Source organism: Papaver somniferum, chromosome 5 (assembly GCF_003573695.1).
Source record: "Papaver somniferum cultivar HN1 chromosome 5, ASM357369v1, whole genome shotgun sequence".
In the NCBI taxonomy this organism is placed as follows: Eukaryota; Viridiplantae; Streptophyta; class Magnoliopsida; order Ranunculales; family Papaveraceae; genus Papaver; species Papaver somniferum.
The window spans coordinates 97933496-97945729 of NC_039362.1; positions in this window are offsets into that span (position 1 = coordinate 97933496).

Genomic DNA, 12234 nt, shown 5'->3' on the forward strand with positions numbered 1-12234 from the left:
CACCCGAGAACACTCCAGACTTTGCTAGAGTCAAACCCACCTCCTTTATACTTTATACAAACTAAACTTATATATCGTTAATCTCATCCTAATGAGATAAGTGTTTTATGCATGACTTATATTATGGTGACAGATAGACACCACGTGTCTTACCAAGTTTCTTCAGTACATGCACCCGTTATTATATATATATATATATATCGATTAATGTTCAATATAACGAGAAGAATTGCAACTGAGAAATAAAATCTCCTCATTTTACTGTTCATTTGTCATATATGATTCACTTCTATGAATTAGATAATATAGCCTCTGTGAGATGAGTAACATAAACTCTAGAAATTAATAAAGGTTAACTTCTTATACAGTTGATGTACCATCAACTATCATACTAACTGTATGCATAGTTACCGTGAATTAAGTTATAAATTTAGTGGAACTCGACATTTTGTAAAACGTTATCAGCACGAATTGCTCTGTTACAATCGACATGGGGGCTGACGATATAGAAAAGGATAATTCTCTTCAACCCTTACATAATTTATTTAACTATTGTTTAGTAGTTTTATGCATAATTTTTTTTGTACTGTCTAACTTCGTTTCCTATTTGACTAGGACTAGTTAAAGGAGAAGTTGGACATCTCACCGCACTTTGTATGTGCTATTGGCGACACAAATAATTGTTGCGGTATATGAAGAGATATCTAAAATAGGTACGTATTAACAACAACCCATATTTATGATACTATTCGATTTTTGAATTTAATCAAATATTTGAGTTTCGGGGCATTTGCAATTTTCCTCTTTAACCGACCAACGAAAGATATTTTTTTCTCGTTATTTTTGGATAGCGTAGAAAATAAAATTACCTTTGTTGGTACACCAATGATTTTGTAGTGTTAACGTTTTTTAGTATCGGCAGAGCGAGGAATTGTTGCATCCTGAGGGATAGCAAAATTTCAACATTCCTTTGTCATAATAATCTCCGGAATTCAAAGTCGTTCCACCCAAGGTCAGAAAGCGATGAAAATGGATATCGGGTCAACACGGTTAGCCAGTCTCTATCAACGGTTCATGAAATGACTGTGACAGGTACACGGTTTGGATGCAGAGATGGAGCTGGTGTTGTTGGTTGTGAAGTTAAAAAATCAATTTCAGTACTTCAATGGTTTATGACTGTGAATTGAATTAAGAAGATTGCATTACAGGGGATAATGAATGAATATTTATGGCATTAGATGTATGTTTAGGTTGCAAGGGAATGGATTTGAAATGAGATGTTGTTGCTACTTTGTTTTAATGTTGAACTTCCATACTGAGTATTTAACTTGTTTTAAACTTGTCTTAAGAACATAGGTGGTAATGTATTAAAAAACTACTTTTAAACTTTTGTTGGTTATAAAGCTTATGATTTGAAATTTTGTATATGTTCAGAGTTATTAGATGAATGCTAGGTTGCAGGTAAAAAACCCTGTACCGGCATTGTACCGGACCGGTATCACCGGGACAGGTACAGTTCGTGAGCAGGTACAGGTAGTCAAGAATGGGAACCGGCCACTACCAGGTACATGTACCGGGTTCCTAAAAAACCCGTACCGTACCGACCCATGTGCAGCCCTAAACACAACATTATAAGTGTGTCCTACCATTTTCTCGTACACACCCGAGAACACTCCAGACTTTGCTAGAGTCAAACCATCCTCCTTTATACTTTCTACAAACTAATCTTATATATCGTTAATCTCATCCTACTGAGAAAACTGTTTAGTGCATGACTTATATTATGGTGACAGATAGACATCGCGTGTCTCACCAAATTTCTTCAGTACATGCACCCGTTATTTTATATATATATATATACTAGGATATGACCCGTGTCGTAACGGCTCGGGCTTGGATTCGTTCTTCGTAATGCCGAAATTTATCCTTTTATCGTATTTAACACTAACATATTCGTGTTATTTATTTTTGATACCGGGATTGAACATACGCAGCTTAGATGAATTTGTGCGACCAACTTTAGTACGAAGGTTCGCAAGAGAAGTTGAGTTATAGATTTGAGCTTTGCCCAAATTCCATAGAATGAACCTATATCAAACGGGTTCACATATCACCCACAACAACCGCTCTACCGTAAGCATTTTTAGAAAAATTATTATATTTGGGACAACAATCTCTTAAACAAAGTGGAATATTTCGAAGAGCTTACCACTACAGAACTCCAGTTTTTCAAAAGCAATCAAAAAGAACTTGTGGCAAGGCATTTTCAACGTGGTGGAATCGAGATACTTAACCTCGGTATCTGATAGGTGTTGTAAAACACCTAATTTTATATCTATAGTTTATGCTTTCTTTGTTATTTTTCTTGAAAATTATGTATCTTATGTTTGAGTTTGAGTTTATTAGGTGCAATGGAGTTATTGGAGCAAAAGGAAGCGGAACTAGTTCAAATCCAGGATTTCTTCTCGTCATCTTGAAGATGACGAAAAGACGAAGCCAGTGGCGGAAACATGAGATCATTCTGACATCGTATGAAGAAGATGCGAACATTTGAAGCATATCAGAGTTGCGGAGTTTGTTAAATGAATTGTCAGTCTCGCAGGACTGATAATTGAACTGAAATCACTAAGGGGTTGTTGCTTCAGTGGGTGGCCCTTATCTGTGCAGTGAATGCCTGGAATCATTCAGATAACCCTTATCTAAAGGTGTAGGGTGGCTGGATTAATCTTATTATCCCAGGCATCGAGAAAAGCCCGTCTCATTACAACAACCTAAACTTCTGAGAAAAATGGCTGATGTCTGAAAGATTACACAAATTCAGAAGAAGGGAGAGATCGAGAGTTTAAGAAGGATGAGGATCTGTTGCTCAGAATCAGATCGAGAAGAGGGTGAATTTGCTGTTAAAGGGGTTTGATTCCGGTGGTGTGATATGAAGAACAAGAATAAAAGGGGATCTGTGAGATTTTGAAATCAAGCAGATAAGAAGAAATTGGTGATGGGTTTCTATGTGTCATGCTGTGAATCTGATTTAAGAAGATGGGTTGTGTTTGATTTTGAGTTCGATTGTGAACTGCATCCGTCAATGGAGGTTTAGGGTTTGTTGTTGAACTGAACGGTGAAGATGAATTTGAGCTGTAAGTAATGATGTTGGTGATGGAATTTAGGTTTCAGTTGTGTCAAGAATGGTGTGATAGAACCTGACATGGTAGAATTGAAGCTGAAATGGAGATGTTGCTACCAAGGGTTCACAGTGTAGGAAATGGGTATTGCAGCTGGAGTTGGGAGTTGTTTCTCTGAGTTATGTTCATGCACTAATGAGGATTGATGAATCTTATGGTGTTGGATTCGAAAGAATATGGAGTTGGTCTTGCAGGAGGAATGTTAGTGCAGGGGAACAACACGATGCAATGGGACTAAAGCTGAGATGATGGAATTGATGGGGATGAATGCTTAGGATTTGAACTGCGGCTGAATCTGGTGCTGTTGATTGTCAGGTTCAGTTCTTATTCAGTATAAACTACAGGTGATGTTGTGATAGCAGTGTGTAGGAAATGGAAGTTATTGCCTTAGATTTGTTTGGGCTTCAGTGATTAAAGTGTTGGCCAGAAGCTGTAAGCTGATGGGCTGAATGAAATACAGGTGACGGCAGTGATTGCAGGTCATCCGAACGGAATGGATTTGCATCTGCAGTCGCAAAGAAGAGCATTGAGCTGAGGTTGCAGTGTGTGAACTGACTCAAGGTGGTACAAGGAATGGCGAAATTATTTTGGTGTTGTTGTCGAGGTCGAGGAGATGATTGTACTAGCTCATTGCAGGTGGAATAGGAATGAATGTGGTTTGTAAATGAATTGAGATGCGCTAACTAAGCTTGAGCTGGGTTGCAGCTGTGGCAGTCAGTTCAGGTTGCAGCTGAGCATTGCTGTTCTGGTAAGTGAAGAATGGGTATGAGCTGGGCAGATGAGCAGCTGAAATGGCTTTGGGGTGATGCTGGTTATGTATGGAAGACTGCAGGTGGTAGTTGTGTTATTATTACAGGGAATCCAAGGAAGATTGCAAGGATGAACATGGAATTTAGGATGGATGGGTTGTGTAAGAATGGATATGCTGCTTAGCTGAAGTTGTATATGAAGTTGGTAGAAAACATGGTGTTTCAGGTGGTGCTGATAATGAAAGGACTACAATGGGTGTTTGAGCAGCAAAGAAGTGGTGGTTGAACTGAGAAGAAAACTGAAGCTGGCAGTGATGCACAATCATTGTGCATCACAACATGGTTGGCAATCTGTCATTGATGCACAATCATTGTGCACCACAGATGCTGAGCAGAAGAAGCTGTGATGCACAATCATTGTGCATCAGCAGTTCAGGCCAGTGCAATGGCCTAGACAAAGCCACTCGGCCCATCCAGATGAGTAAGATGCTGACTCGGTCTGACTTTGACCGAGTTGACCCCATTCCGACCCAGTTGACCCGACCGATTTGACCCGTTGACCGATGACCGGGCGGACTTTGCCGGTCACCTGAGCTGTTTTCCGGCGACTTTTCCGACCAATTTCCGGCAACGATTTTGGACATATTTTCTACATGGGGTTTTCTCACATATGGGCTTGGTGGACATCTTGCTATTGGACTTTGGGCTTTTGAAGACTTGGCCTAATTTTGGAAGGGAGAAAAGCTACAAAAAGAAAAGTTTTCTAAAACTTTTAGAGAGCACGTATTATTCTTGGAGATTTGGAGATAGCTACAACTAGGGTTTGCTTTCGTTTTATTTTTCATCTTCTTCAATTATTTTATGATTATGATTATGATGAACTCCATTATTATGAGTAACTAAACTCAATTATTGGTTATGGGATAAAAGTTGATTTCTCAAGCATGTTATTTAAATCAATGAATTAGTTTTGTCTCAAAACTTTATTGTTTATGATTCATGGTTGATATTATTTTATGATTTGAATGCTAGTTTGGTTGAGTCCGGAATCAATTAGATTAGTCTTCATCTCTATTGCTAGATTAGGGTTTTCAATACAAAATAGTTGTTTATCCCTGATTCTAAGTAGCATACTGCCATTATTACTTGTAGTGATACATCTTTTTAATTGCATATGAATCATAACCTTTGTTAAAACGAATTAGTGCTTTTACACGTTTGTTTGCATTGATTAGTCTTATTTCATAGAACTTATTGCTCTTAGGGAGTTAAACTTAATTGTGCTTTTACACTTTAGGTTGCTTTCCAGGTAGATTTCACAATAGCATCTTTTAATGTTGTTTGTGATAAAATCGGGAAATAAACGGGATATTCTTGCGATTAAGATATCCTAGGACTTCTAATAGATGAGAGATTAAAATTCCAATTCTAGACATTGATGAAAATACATGTTTGTGAATGATACTATCCCATGACCATTATCTTCTCCTTATTGATTATTCAATTATTTTATTACTTTTAATTTACTTTCATTGCTTTGTTTATTTAGATAAAACAAAACCCCCCCTTTGGTTACTAAGAAACTGAAAATTGATAACAACAAAAGCCTCTTTGTGGGAACGAACTCTTTCTTATCGCGTACTATATTTATATCTAGTTGAGTGAGAAAGTGAATTATATTTGCACGGCTGACAATCGGTCAAATTTTGGCGCCGCTGCCGGGGAGGCATACGACTTGTTACTAAGTTTTTAGTTTCTTATCATCATTTCTGCTTTCATATTTGCTTTTTGTTTTCTTGTCTTGTCTCTCACTTGTTTGCGAGAATTGTTTTCAGGTACCTAATCCCTGGCTTCTAAAGATTGGAACTATCCAAGGTGCGGGATAGCTACTCGAAGAGGAACAATACTCCAACCAAGTCAAGACATGACGGAAGAACAAGAGTTAGAAGTGGAAGAAGAATTACAACTAGAAGAAGAACAAGAGGTTCCATTTGTAGAAGAACCACTAGTTGAAGAAGAAGAAGAAGCAATGGGTGATGCAAATCGTACACTCAAGGACTTGGCTTCTCATAGGATTGATGCACAATGGTGGTGTATTTAGACAAACTCAACCTTCGAGATCAAGCCGGGGTTGATTAGAGAGTTACCGAAGTTTCATGGCATGGAGAATGAATATCCAAACAAGCATCTCATGGATTTTCACAACGTTATCATGGCTATGCTACCACCGGAGACTAATGCCGATGGTGCAATGTTGATAGCTTTTCCGTTCTCTTTGGCGGACAATGCTAAGGAGTGGTTGTATTATTTACCATCCGGAAGTGTCACTACATGGAACGGGTTGAAGAAACTCTTTCTAGAGAGGTATTTTCCTGCGTCAAAGGCTACTCAAATTCGCAAAGACATTTGTGGGATAAAGCAACACGTAGGAGAATTTTTTTATGAATGTTGGGAGCGATTCAAGAGATTGGTGGAAAGCTGTCCACATCACCAATTTAGTGACGTGATGATAATACAATACTTCTACGAATGTCTACAAACAAGTGATAGATATCTTCTTGATGCAGCGGGTGGTGGTGCACTAGTGAACAAGACGGTGGCCCAAGCTACCGAGTTGATTGAAAGCATGGCTGCGAACTCGCAACAATTCTACACAAGAGGTGAACCAATGGTTAGGCGAGTGCATGAAGTTATGGAGTCATCATCACACCGTGATCAAAGGATGGATAACATGGAACAAATGATGCAAAAGATGGATGCAGTTATTTTACCTTCATATGGTGAAGAGTTGGAGCAAGCTAGTGCGGTCTTTCCAAATCAACAAAGACGATATGATCCCTACTCCAACACTTACAATCCGGGATGGAGAGATCACCCCAACTTTAGCTATGCAAACAAGCAAGGCGCGGTTCAACAACCTACATTCAACCGTTCAGGTGGATTTCAACCACAACAACAACAACAATTCCAGCCGCAACATCAACAATTTCAGCAACCACAACAATCGATGCAAAATCAAGGTTCCGATATCGATGCAAAGCTTCAAACGTTTATGCAAGGCATTTCTAACATGTTTAAGGAAAGTCAACAAGAAACTAAGAGTGCTATCAAGGAGTTGCAGACTCAAATGGGCTCCATGGCGGTTGATATAAACAAATTGAAGACACAAAATAGTGGGAAACTCCCTTCTCAACCTATTAACCCAAAAGAGGGTGTCAATGCTATTACGTTGAGAAGTGGTACACAACTTGTGCAACCCGAAGTTACTGATTCGGGCAAGGTGGAAACACCAAAGGAACCTGTTTTGGAGGAGAAGAGTGATGATTCTCCCCAAACTTCTGAGGTACCTATTCCTAACTCTAAAACTCCGGTTTCTACTTATGTTCCTCCTTTACCTTTCCCTCGCAGATTTGCAAGTTCCAAGAAAGCGGAACTAGAAAATGAGATTTTAGACGTTTTAAAGAAGATTCATGTGAACATACCACTCATTGATGCGATCAAGCAAGTTCCCAAGTATGCAAAAGTGTTGAAGGACTTGTGTACCAATAAGAGAAGGCTCAAAGATAATGAAGTGCTAAGTGTGGGGGAGAATGCTTCGGCAATCTTACAACACAAACTCCCACTAAAATGTAAGGATCCCGGTAGTTTTGACATTCCAGTCACAATTGGTAACACCACATTTAACAAAGCTATGTTGGATTTAGGTGCATCCGTTAATGTTATGCCTGCATCTATGTACAATTCACTTGAGTTAGGTCCTCTTAAAAAGGCTGGAATTGTATTGCAATTAGCCGATCGCTCTAATGTTTACCCAATGGGTACTGTTGAGGATGTTCTTGTGCAGGTTAATCAACTTGTATTTCCAGCTGACTTTTGCGTGTTAGAGATGAATGAAGGGTCACCGGACTCGTCCCTTCCATTGCTACTTGGGCGTCCCTTCATGAAAACGGCGAAAACCATTATTGATGTGGACAAGGGAACGCTAACTATGGAGTTTGATGGAGAAACAATACGTTTCAACATTTTCGAGACGATGAGATATCCTAGCGATGTCCACTCTTGTTTCTCCATTGATGTTATGGATACATTGGCACAACAAGTGTTTGAATTGAATGGTGATGATGCTTTGGAAACTGTTTTGAGTACATCCATGGATAATGGTGTAGAGTGTGGTAATGAAGTCAAGGAATCCCTTGGTGATCTTAATTCACTACAAGGATGCCCGAAAACTCATAATATCTCTTTTATTTCTTTACCATGCAGTGATGAAAATATTGTACCTTCAATTGTTAAATCTCCAAAGTTAGAATTGAAACCTCTTCCGGATCACCTAAAGTACTTGTACTTGGGTGATAAGGAAGATTTACCTGTGATTGTTTCTAACAAGCTTAGTGAATTACAGTAGCAAAAACTTCTAAGGGTGCTAAGGAAGTACAAGACGGCCATATGATGGACAATTTCCGATATCAAGGGTATAAGCCCTGCCGTATGTATGCACAAAATTCGTTTGGAGGACGATGCAAAGCCTACAAGGGATGCGCAACGTCGTTTGAACCCTCCCATGATGGAAGTTGTGAAAAAGGAGATACTAAAGCTTTTGGACGTGGGTGATATCTACCCCATATCCGATAGAAAGTGGGTGAGCCCGGTACAAGTAGTACCAAAGAAATCAGGTGTGACGGTGGTGGAGAATGATAAGAATGAACTTGTCCCAACTCGTGTGCAAACCGGTTGGAGGGTTTGTATAGATTACAGAAAATTGAATGCCACTACTAGAAAAGATCACTTTCCTTTACCTTTTATTGATCAAATGCTTGAACGTTTAGCTGGACACTCTTATTATTGCTTCCTTGATGGCTATTCAGGTTATAATCAGATTATGATAGCGCCGGAGGATCAAGAGAAAACCACTTTCACTTGTCCTTTCGGTACTTTTGCTTATAGAAGGATGCATTTTGGCTTGTGCAATGCTCCAGCTACCTTTCAAAGGTGTATGGTAAGTATCTTCTCAGAATATGTTGAAAACATAATCGAAGTGTTTATGGATGACTTTAGTATCTTTGGTGATTCATTTGACCTTTGCTTGCACAACTTGTCATTAATCCTTGAACGATGTGTTGAAACAAATCTTGTACTGAATTGGGAGAAGTGCCATTTCATGGTAACTCATGGCATAGTTTTAGGCCATATAATATCTTCTAAAGGCTTGGAAGTCGATAAATCTAAAATAGACCTTATTCGTGCTTTAACCCCTCTCGCTACGGTGAGGGAGATACGCTCTTTTCTTGGTCATGCAGGTTTTTATCGTAGATTTATCAAGGATTTTTCCAAGATAGCATCACCACTTTGCAACTTATTGCAAAAATATGTGGTTTTTAACTTTGATGAAAAGTGTATGGCGGCATTCAATCGTTTGAAAGAACTTTTGATTTCAGCCCCTATAATTAAACCACCAGATTGGAGCAAGCCTTTTGAGCTCATGTGTGATGCAAGTGACTATGCGGTTGGTGCTGTGCTTGGGAAACGTGTGGGGAAGATACCTCATGCTATTTATTATGCTTCTAGAACGTTAAATGATGCCCAACAAAACTACACAACCACTGAAAAAGAGTTGTTAGCCATTGTTTTTGTTTTGGAAAAGTTTCGCTCTTATCTAAATGGTACAAAAGTTGTTGTCTTTTCTGATCATGCAGCGCTTAGGTACTTGCTAATGAAGAAAGAGGCGAAACCGAGGCTCATACGATGGATCTTGCTCTTGCAAGAGTTTGATATTGAAATCAAAGACAAGAAAGGAATTGAGAACACCATTGCGGATCATTTGAGCCGTCTTGTTGTGGACAAGGAAGCTATCCCATTGCGTGAAAGTTTCCCGGATGAGCAACTATTCTCAATTGCCTTTGGAGAGCCATGGTATGCTGACATTGTGAACTACTTGGTGTCTAAACAAATCCCAAAGAACTTGTCTCGTGCTGAGAGGGACAAACTTAAGAGGTTAGGGAACCAATACATATGGGATGATCCATACTTATGGAAACAAGGTAGTGACCAAGTGTTACGAAGGTGCATTCCCGAATCCGAGTTTAATTCTATCTTGTCTTTTTGTCATTCCTATGCTTGCAGAGGACATTTTGGGAGTAAGAGAACCGCTTACAAGGTACTTGAAAGCGGTTTCTATTGGCAAACCTTGTTTAAAGATGCATATATATTTTGTACAACTTGTGATAGGTGCCAAAGAACAGGCAATCTAGGTGCCCGAAATCAAATGCCACAAATTTTATTCAATTTATTGAAGTTTTTGATGTATGGGGTATTGATTTTATGGGTCCTTCTGTCAACTCTCATGGGAATTTTTATATCTTACTTGCTGTTGATTATGTCTCGAAATGGGTGGAAGCTAAGGCCACTCCGACTAATGATTCTAAAGTGGTTTCAGATTTTGTGCAAGCTAATATCTTTGCAAGGTTTGGAATTCCAAGAGCCATAATTAGCGATGGGGGTTCTCACTTCAATAACAGGATCTTACAAAGCTTGTTGAAGAAGTACAATGTGTCGCACAAGATTGCAACACCTTATCATCCCCAAACAAATGGACAAGCCGAGGTTTTTAACCGGGAGGTGAAATCCATTCTAGAGAAGACGGTGAACCCGACAAGGAAAGATTGGAGCATGCGACTTAATGATGCTTTGTGGGCTTATAGAACCGCATACAAGACACCTATCGGGATGTCTCCCTTTAGGCTTGTGTATGGTAAACCTTGTCATTTACCCGTTGAAATTGAGCATAAGGCGTTTTGGGCTATTAAGCAATGCAATATGGAGATGGATGGGGCTGGAAAGCAAAGGAAGTTACAACTCCAAGAGCTATAGGAGCTTCGCAATGATGCATTTGAAAGCTCACACATTTATAAGGAGAAAACGAAAGCATTTCATGATAACATGATTTCTAGGAAACAATTTTGCATTGGGCAGAAAGTGCTTTTGTTTAATTCTCGCTTGCATTTATTTCCAGGTAAATTAAGGTCACATTGGATTGGACCTTTTATTGTTACTAATGTGTTCTCTCATGGTGCAGTGGAAATTCGTAGCATAGCTACAGGCAAGGAACTTAAAGTTAATGGGCACCGGTTGAAACCATATTATGAGAATTTCACTTCCGAAGTGGTGGAAGGAGCTAACTTTGTGGATGCACTCCCTCTGGAGGAGGCATAGAAAGCAAGGAGATAGTCGGGCAGACGACTTTAAACCAAGCGCTTAATGGGAGGCAACCCATAGGATGAGTATTTCTTGTCTTGTCTTGTATTTATTTATTTTTCTTGTTTTTAGCTTTTTCTTGTTTTGTTTTTACTTTTTCTGATTTCTTGTCATTATCATGTTAGAATTTCCCACCTTGACTTTCTTTGGACGATTCAATTTACATTGAGGACAATGCAAAGTTTAAGTGTGGGGGAGTGGTTAAGCATATGCGTTGTAAAATTTTCAATTTTTTTCAACTTTTTTGTAAAATAGTGAATAAGAAAACTCCAACTTGTGGTTAGTTTAGAGTCACATAGTATACATGTCGCTAAGATTACATCGACATTCTCATAAGAGTGACTGAACTTAGAGATGACAGAAAACATGATCGGGTTTCTTACTTGTATGAGAGTTAAAGTTGGATTTAACCATCCCAGTGTCAAATGAGGTGCAGATTGAATTTGGTATTAGATTTGTGATCCCCTATAGTGGAGACTACCCATGTTACATCATGTGAGGCACCGACCTTCATTTATAATATGTGCTTTTAGAGTGTGTGTCACCGTACGTTAACTCCGGGTAGAATGGTGAGCTACCCAACCTCCCACCAATATAAGCACTATTTTGATCTCTTGAGTGCTATTTTATCAATCATGAATGGTGACATCGAATTGCTAACTTACATACCACTTGTGATCTTGTTCGCAGTTAGCACCATCCACTTTATCTCTCTCTACACCAACAGGTCCATAGAAACACCATCATCATCAACAAGAGGAGCATCACAAATTCGAAGGAAAGTTGAAGACGTTTAAGGTTTACAAGCAACTGTACAGAAATGAGCAGATTTCAGATTTAAGTATAGCAACAAGAGAAGGAGCAAAATTTTTTTTTTTTACAAGTTGAAGACTGTACGAGAGCGAATATTATCAAGATGAGAGTCAAGAAGTTTATGATATCGAGACATACAAGTTGTGGAGAATCGAGCGGTAAAGTACTTACACCATGGCCTTTTTACTTGCGTTTTTATTTTTATCTTTATTTTGTATTTGTATCATTTTCTTTTGTTAAAA